The sequence below is a fragment of the Mycetomoellerius zeteki genome, unplaced genomic scaffold (genome assembly GCF_001594055.1).
Source record: "Mycetomoellerius zeteki isolate Tzet28-1 unplaced genomic scaffold, Tzet1.0 scaffold933, whole genome shotgun sequence".
NCBI classification, from domain to species: domain Eukaryota; kingdom Metazoa; phylum Arthropoda; class Insecta; order Hymenoptera; family Formicidae; genus Mycetomoellerius; species Mycetomoellerius zeteki.
In genome coordinates, this window is record NW_017257972.1 from 64,025 (window position 1) to 73,092 (window position 9,068).

General features: G+C 36.1%; 1 protein-coding gene across 1 annotated transcript in view; it reads right to left on the reverse strand.

Moving 5' to 3' along the window:
- Positions 1 to 3,453, reverse strand: part of sif (guanine nucleotide exchange factor still life) — a 44,995-nt gene extending 41,542 nt beyond the window's left edge. Inside the window, 1 exon segment of the mRNA XM_018460339.1 lies at positions 3,071 to 3,453. The gene's annotated coding sequence lies outside the window, so the exon portion shown is untranslated.
- Between the last annotated feature and the right edge of the window lie 5,615 nt (positions 3,454 to 9,068).

Below are 9,068 nucleotides of genomic sequence, written 5' to 3' on the forward strand. Positions count from 1 at the left end.
GATGCGGTTACACGTCGTCCGTGACTAAACATGAATGGCGGGTGCACGTTCGTGTTTCCCGTTTGCGTGAAGCCGGATCTCTATACCGTTGTGTGTCCAGGTAAGCCAGAAGATTATTCGTTTTTATTCTGTTCAGCCGCGTTTGACTGGTGGTCGTGCTACTTGCGACAGTTAAACTTATAAATTTTTAGTGGGAGAAGAAATATATAAAATAGAATATAAATAAAATATTAATATTAATAAAAAAATTAAGCTGTTAATATAGAGAGATTTATTGCGATGATTTAAAGTAATTTCAGAAAGTTCAAGTACTATAAGATATGCGTGATATAAATACATGGGACGTAATCACGTAAATAAATTTTATTACTCTTCGTAAGCTTAACCCTCCGTTTATAATTTGGATTTTTTTTTAGCACAAGCAAAATTTCATTCTTTTTCTCCTCAAATAAAGGAGAATGGAGTCCGGTTCTCCTTCTACTAAAATACTTTGTAATAATTTAATTATGTAATTGAGATGTTGAAAAGCAATCCTGAATTCCACATTTTTTAAAAGTCCAGAATAAAAATCCAGTAAAAAAAAACTTGGGCTAACAAAAAAAGACTTAGATTGCAGACGGAGAATTAAGATTAGCCTGTGCAATAGAAGTTTCCACCAATCAAACACGGTTAATTAGAATGAAGATAAGCAATTTTTCCTCTCTTATTCACTCAGAATTTTGATAGGCAATTTAATGCGAATGGCGTTCAGAGCGAAAAGAATTCATAGCGTGTTCACCGATATTAAAGTCAATCATCCATTTCGAGAAATGTAGAATGAGTTATACACTTTCCTTCCTAGGACTTACAAGAGAGAGAAGGATTAATACTTTGATAGCTTTTCATGGTTGTTATCATGATTATTATCGATTCATATAGCAGATACTTGCACGTGTTCAAATAACAAGGTCTTTCGGGATCAGAACTGTTTCTACCTATAACGATTTAATTACATTAGAATACGAAATTATATGAAATGCGGTTTTTTTTAAAGCATATTCACAATTTTCAAGTATATTCACGATTTCATCAATTTGAACAATTTCATCGCCAATTTAAAAAAAAGAATATTTACTTCTAGCATACGAAAAAAGCAGAAAGATTTTATATTTTTCAACAAAGATCGTCAGGATATTAAAATTATTTTGGCATATATTCACACGGAAAGAACGGTTGTTCTAAAGTATCTAAAAATTTAGTCAAATACAGATTTGAGAATAATTTTATTGAATCAAAATAATTACGCAGAAATCTCAAATATAATGAACAATGTTGCAAAAAATTTTGACACTCTAGCTTGAAAGTCTTATACATTGTTTTGATTGTTCAACAAAATCATTTTCAGACTTGTAGGTACCTCTAAATTTTTAGATGCTTCAACAAGATTATTATTTGTAATAAACTTATTGCGAAAAATAATGCCTCGGCCGGGAGTCGAACCCGGATCTCTTGCATGCGAGCGTCCTAAGCCTTTAGACCACCGAGACAAAGTTAAGTTGGGAAATTTGGGGGGATTATTAATATTTTCAGATTTGATTGCGTTGAAAGTCCGACAACCATATCGGCACGCAATTATAATTTCTGAAATTAATTCATTTTAATGAATTTATAATAGTTCAACATCTTAACGTTTTGACCGTTCTGGCGCTTCTTAATTTAAAGCATTTATGTTTAACGGTCTTTCAATCTTATTAAAGATTATTATTCTTTCGATTATTAATCGTGTATCAATAATCATTATTTAACATACAATATTATTCACTGATATTCCTTCCTCTCTCTCTTTCCAACAAAAAATGGGGATATACTTAAAACTAAATATTCCCGTCACTATACTGAAACGTAATACAGGACCACAAGAAGGTCATGGAGAATTTATGCACTTCCTCCACGACGCACGAAAAAGAAAATCAAGAGTAGAGCCAACGCCTTGACGACCCTTCGTGAGTTTTATCGACTCACGACTTTATCCGTGAACGTGTTACATGAACCGAGAATCTTTTCGGATAACCATAGAGAAGACGATCTAGCGAAACACATCGTGACACTCAATGAAGTTTGAAAACACCAAGAGATTAAGCATTTCCACTGATATTTACATTCGTCTTCGAGGTGTCCCACGATACTGATCGGAATCTTCACCAAATCGAACGAAACTCCTCACAAATGTGTTTAGAGAAGATCACAGAGGTTTCACGTCGTTTCTTCCTATAGGATCGCGGACGGAGAAGCGACGCGAGGTGAGCCAACGCCTTCGTATTTAGCCTCGTGATCATTATCGACTCGCAGAGCCTGATACCTGGGATACATGTCCTTAGGCAGATCCTTCCGGAACGACAATGTCAGCGACGAGGGATTAGATTATATGTCCAGCGGTATCCGGATCTCCTTGAGGGTGGAGGCTGCTCGCGGCTACGGCGGCAACGCCTCTTCTGTCACGTCAACGTTAGGTACGAGAAGTAAATAGGTAGATATGCGAAGAGAGAAAGAGAAAGAGAGAGAGAGAGAGAGAGAGAGAGAGAGAGAGAGAAAGAGATAGCGAGAGAGAACGGGTCACGGTTAGAGATACACGTCGCTCCCTCGTCGCGAAGCGGTCACGGGGAGACGCGGAAAGCGGAAGCGGGAGCGGACGGAGAGGTGCGACTCCGCCTAGTCGCGCGCGCGAGAGTCACCTCACCCTGGGTAAACACACTGCGGGATGCACCACTACCACCACCACTACTATCACCACCAACGGCACCACTACCCACCACTACTACCAGAGCGGCACCGGTGTACGTACGATCAACGCCCCGCGCCACCCACCACCTTACCGAAGGGAGAGAACGTCTCTCCTGTGTTTCCTGCCTCCGTCGTATTTCCGTCTGATCCCTTTCTTTCGATGTCTCTAATTATCTATCTATCTATTTCTCTTTTTGCATTTTTCTCTTTGTCTCTCTCTCTCTCTCTCTCTCTCTCACTCTTCTGTCTTTCTATTTATCTACTACACCCTTATCCTTCACTTGTCCGCGTGACGATGACTCACACTCACCCACACGGCGACGCTTCCTTCTCGGCTACCTGAACACCCGGTTGAACAGACCGCTCCCGAGAGAGGAGCCCTGGCCTGGTGCCACGAGCTAGAGTCCTTTCGCAATGACACACCACCGCGGCGAGGAAAGACAAACGGAGAACAGTTCGAGAGGGATGCTGAAAGCGCCGTGCGCGACAGTCGGAGAGAAGGTCGTGGGCGGCGGGGTCGGGGTTACGTGGTCCCCGCGGTAGCCTGAGGGAAGGGGAGAGACGGTCTGAAGGAGAAACTGGGATGAGGACGGTATCCACCCTATTTTCAGAGGGAGAGGGAAAGAAAGAGAGTAAGAAATAGGGAGACAGATAGAGGGAGAGGGATGATTGTCGCGAAACCCACCGGGACAAGACGCGACGAACGATCAGAGAAAGAAGCTACCCGGGTGCCGCTCCCGAAGGCACCCCGTCACAGTTGTTGTCGCTGTAGTCGCTACTGCTGCTGCCGCTACCTCGTCGCTCGCTGACTCGTTCTCCCCCTCGCTGCCGTGGCTGGCGACGGGTCTCACCGTGCGATCACGCTTTCGCGGGAAATCCTCGCAGACGACGTAGCCATGGATACTGCAGGATCCGGCAGGGAGAGGCGACTGCCCCGTCGCGCGCGCACCCCTGTTCACCACCCGCCCGCTTGTCCCCGCTGCGCGCCACCACCCTCAGCGCCAATCCCTCCTGCCTCCGCCGCGATGCGCGCCTCACGGCCGAAAATGTCAATATCCTCTCTTGCGCTGCGCCCGCGATGTCTCCCCTCCTCGCGTGACCACCCACCCCCGTCGCGCCATAATGTGCCGCGCCGGTGCGCCCCACTACACGCGCCCTCCGTATGCCGCTCCCGTCGCTCTCATCTTCCACCAACCCCCTTTTCACAACTCCATCTCGATCCGCTTCCTCCTTCTCTCCGTTCTCCTTCATAGTAGTACCCCTCAACGATTCCGTCTCTCTTTCTCTCTCTCACTTCCTCTCTCTTTCACGTCGCCGAGACCACCCCTTACCAACTCAGGGGTGAAACTGTAATCGAGAGAACCCTTAAGTTGTTGTTATGTAGAAACGAACTTAATAACGGGAATTACTTCGGGAACAAGAAAATATCTCGTCGTATATAAACGTTCATTACTAATTTGAGGTATACTTTGATTTATCGCGGTTTATATTGCGAGAGTTTCTCTATTTCGTGCGTATCCCCCGGCTTAAGCACGATCCTGCGATTCGTGCCCTTTCGCATCGTCGCTTTCGCCGCGCTCGCTCGCTCTGTTTCCCTTCGCCGTCAAGATCTCGTAACCGTTTTCCGTTTTTTTTCCCTCGGGGCGAGAAACGAGTCATGGAGAAAGGATAGTCTCTCCTAGGGACTTGTTCTTCTCCTATCTTACTCATGAAAATACTTTTAGTTATCTTTCCATCCTAATAAACGCGCATGGATCTCTATCGATCGATTCCACGTTTTCCGCTTACCATATAACCACGCAGGGAATGAGATCGGCGTTCCTCACCCTCGTAGCTGTCAAGCCGACGCTTGACGAGTAACCATAGCGATCGGCGATCGATACGAGACACGCGCGCACCAACTATCCGGAGAGAATTCTTTTGTATCCATAGAATCATCCTGCAATTTTACTTCACCGTCTAATTGCCTAATGCCAATGCAATCTCACGTGCGATTTGGTGAGTGCATCTTATTTTTCCACTACAACGAATGAAGATGTCTATAATTATAATAACTATCTAATAATAACTTGATTTGCATTTTGTGTACAAAGAACCGAATGGAATATTTATTGCGTTCTAATAAATAATTGTATTTTCTTTCTTACTATCTAATTGTCTTTTCTTTATTCTTCACTTGATGATCACAACAAGCAAATAGTAGCAATGAAGGTACTCGTACATCTGTAGCAAAGCGCATCACGTCTGACCAGAAACGTACCACTTCCACTTGCAGATCAACTTGAAGTTTCTCAACTTGGGAATGGTTTCTATAAGAAACTTTTTATTTTTAGATCGATAGAAACTACAAAATGTAAAGTTATTTTAAATCATATAAACTAAACATAAATATATATAACTATAAATTATATAAACTTCAAATAAATTTATCAATATCGTTATATTGGAAAGGAAAATTTCTACAATTATGATTATTGATTTCAATGCGACAGGCGTTCGCTACATCGATAAAATAATATATTGATTTTCATTTGCTGATTTATTCTACGTCACAACGCTGCTCTACTTGTGATAATAAGATTTTCTATCGTTATTCTATTTCAAGAAAATGAACAGAGAATATTATACATATATGTAAGATTTTCACGAGAAAGGAATCATAAGAGAAGCAAACCATATAGAAAATCCTTCTTCAGGATGTCCAGCGATATCTGACTAATCAATTTAAAGATAATTCTAGAATATTTCAGGAAAAAATTCTGGTTTTTCTAAATTAATTTTCACTAATTAATCAATTTTTATTAATTCGCACAATATTATAATATATATGTTTTGTATTTATATAAGTTAGTATTTTATATGATTAATTAATTAGAAGGCAAACAAATTTCGAACAATATTATTTAATGATTTATAAGTAATATCGAACGAACATTTAACGCACAAATGACTGTAGTTTCTTTACGATATTCTATTTTAGAATTGTAGATATTAAATCCAAGTTTTTTATTAGTAACTTGCCTTATTACATTTTTAAGGAAGGACTTATACTCAAACACAATTTTTCCTAACTTATTACAATTAAACATCAACTTATAAAATTATTAATTTGTCGGCGCTTCATTAAATTTTTAATCTGATATTCGCATTTGCTTTTAAAGCTTTATCTAAAATCATCATGAAATTCATCCTTACCGATATAATCTTGAAATAAAAAAAATTTAATATATAAAAGAACTTGGTGCCGCTAACAAACTTGACTTGGTCAAGTACTCAACTATATTCGAATTGAATTTTCACAAATTTTAGGTATATTTGGCGGAATCTGTGACTACAAATTATATGTATATCAATATTCACAAACTATAAATTTATACAAGTGATTTCATTGTCGTGAGAAAAAGATTTACTATATTTCAGAAAAATTTTATACTTGGAACCTTCATAACGTGGCTAAAAAGTATGATATTAAAAAGCGAATTGCAACTTTTTAGGGAAAAATATATTCATGATTTCAGAATTTCAAGACAACGTCAACTTTTTTTACAAAAAAAGTTAAATATCGCAAAAGTATGGCAAAAATATGGCAAAAAAGACATTTTTATACATTAAATCTTCTTAACTACTTCAAACCGAACGTGTCAGTGAAATTTAACTTGTGGCAACATTTTCAGCATTCAAAAATCTATAACAGACACTTTGTCTGGTTCCAAGTAATTAAAAAGAAACATTTTTTGTAAACTATTGTAATATTTTATTACATGTCCCTTGATACTACACTTTTAATACAAATAAAAAGTATTGACATAAATGTTTATTTCAATAACTGTGATAATCAACGTTGGAGTAATCATACAATAAAAAGTTAAGAAACATTTTCGAATTTTATAGTTTGTACAACTTTTTATTGTTTTATATTCTAGTCAAAGTGGGTAAGACATATTAATCTTAATCTGATTGTTTGACAATAGAAATCGAATTGGTAGAAACTAAACTATGTGACTCTTAACTGGAAGTTTCAGTAGATACGTGAATGTTTACCTTTTAGTGAGACGTTATATGTTTCAATTTTTCACCTTCTCTTTCTCCTTTCATCATCCTTCTCTAAACAGTTTCACCGAACAGTTTTCTTGGCATAATCGGTATGTAATATTTAGTAACACATCGTGGTACCGAGCGAATATAATGGCAGTTGGTGGAGATGAATCACGTAATTGGATATGGGAACATTTTAGTGCATTGCCCAAATCTACAGTAAAGTGCAAACATTGTGTCAAGATATATAAATATAAACCAAGAATAATGTGGATAATACATTTATATCATAAACATAAAATATTTGATAAAGAAGAAAAATTAAGATGGGAAAATGACGACAACCCGATATGGAAACATTTCAAAAAAGCAGATTTATATGTCGCACAATGTGCATTATGCAAATATACAACTCATAATGTGTATATACCACAATTAAAGGTGCATCTAAGAAATAGACATTTACAAGAAATAATAACTAAGATGCAAATAAGCATTACAGAAAATACGTTGTCCGAAAATTTTACAATCACCGAGCCATATGACGTAAACTGCAATTCTTGCCATTATGTTAGGGATATATTATTAATTGATGTATTTGACTTAATAATACACTTTCACGATCATAAAGATTCCTAGAATTTAAGCTCTTAAAAGAATTGATCTTTAAAAGACAGAACAAATTGACAAAATGCTAAAACTCAAGAAGGTCAACAGAGGTAAATGTTATTAAGTAATATTTTATATTTTGAGTTTTTAGTATGTTCTGTTATATATACAATTATATATTCAATTATAATATACATATATAACAAAATTATGTATATTTTATATTTATAAGTATAAAGCTATACAAATTTATTATAAATTTTCATATTTGTTATATCTTTAACGTATATCTTTAGTGATATAATTAATCATAATGAACAATATATTTCAGACAAACCTATATCAAATTTTAAAGATATTGAAACGGATAGAATGATACAATCCGTAGAAAATGCGAATACAAGTTCTTATCATAAAAGTACAAATATGCAATCTTCTCAAAATTACAACAGAGGTAAATGTTATTAATATTAATTTGTTTTATATTTCTGGATTAATATGTATGTATAATTAATCTGTATGACTGGTATGTATCATCAGTATAACAAAATTAAACATTTAATATTAATGAATACAGATTATTTACATTTGAGAGCAATACTTTACTCATACGTTATTAATTTTAGTATTACATAAAATTATTTAAACAAATGTATATTAAGTTTTATTAATTCAAATATGCTATCATCTATATCTTATATAACATCGATATGATCAGTGATTGATAAATATCTTCACATATGAGTAGTTGCGCAAGTATTATGAAATTTAAATGACGGCTGAGCTTGGACATTATTTCTAAGAAATATAATGATTAATAAGAATATTAATTTAGATTTAATAATCAAATATATATAAAATATAAATTTAACATAAATACACGCAGAAAATATAAATAATCTTATTATTTTCTTTACAGTGACATTTTTTCAATATCTTAATTACTGTGTTTATATTTAGGCTTAATTATAACAATAAAGAAGGATCTAGATCCCTTGACAAAGTTTGAACCATATTATATGAAATGTTAGTAATAATAATGATGTTAACATGGATATTCGAATATATGTTTATTATAGATTTCGAATATAAGTAGCCGCACATGACGAGTAATTACCTGCTTTGTACCTCAACATAAAGCAGTTTTACAATTATAGCATCAACTTTCTTACGAATAAATAATTAATCAATTGGTTTATTAATTACTTATCTACTAATGATGTGACTAAGGTCTGATTCCTTTTTAGTATACAGGGTGTTTCCAAATTAAATGGCAAAACTTCGGGAGCGTGTAGAGGAGTAAAAAACTAAGAAAAAAAGTCCTATAGACATATGCTCCTTTTTGCTTTGTTTCGCAGGAAATCACGAAAAAAGAAAAAAATATATTTAATTTATTATTTTAATTATTTTATTTATAAACTTTTTAATGAAGATTTTGTTCGAAATGTGCACCTCTTGCAGCAATACAAGCATTGCATCTGTCAAACACGGCTCTTGTAGCAGCCAGGCACTGTTCTTGCGATATTCTGTTCGCTGCAGCTACGATACGATTTCTCAAATGTTGCTCTGATTGAATAGGCGAAGAATAAACTTCTTGCTTCAGAGTACCCCATGCATAGAAATCTAATGGCGTTAAGTCGGGCGAACGAGTTGCCCAATGTACT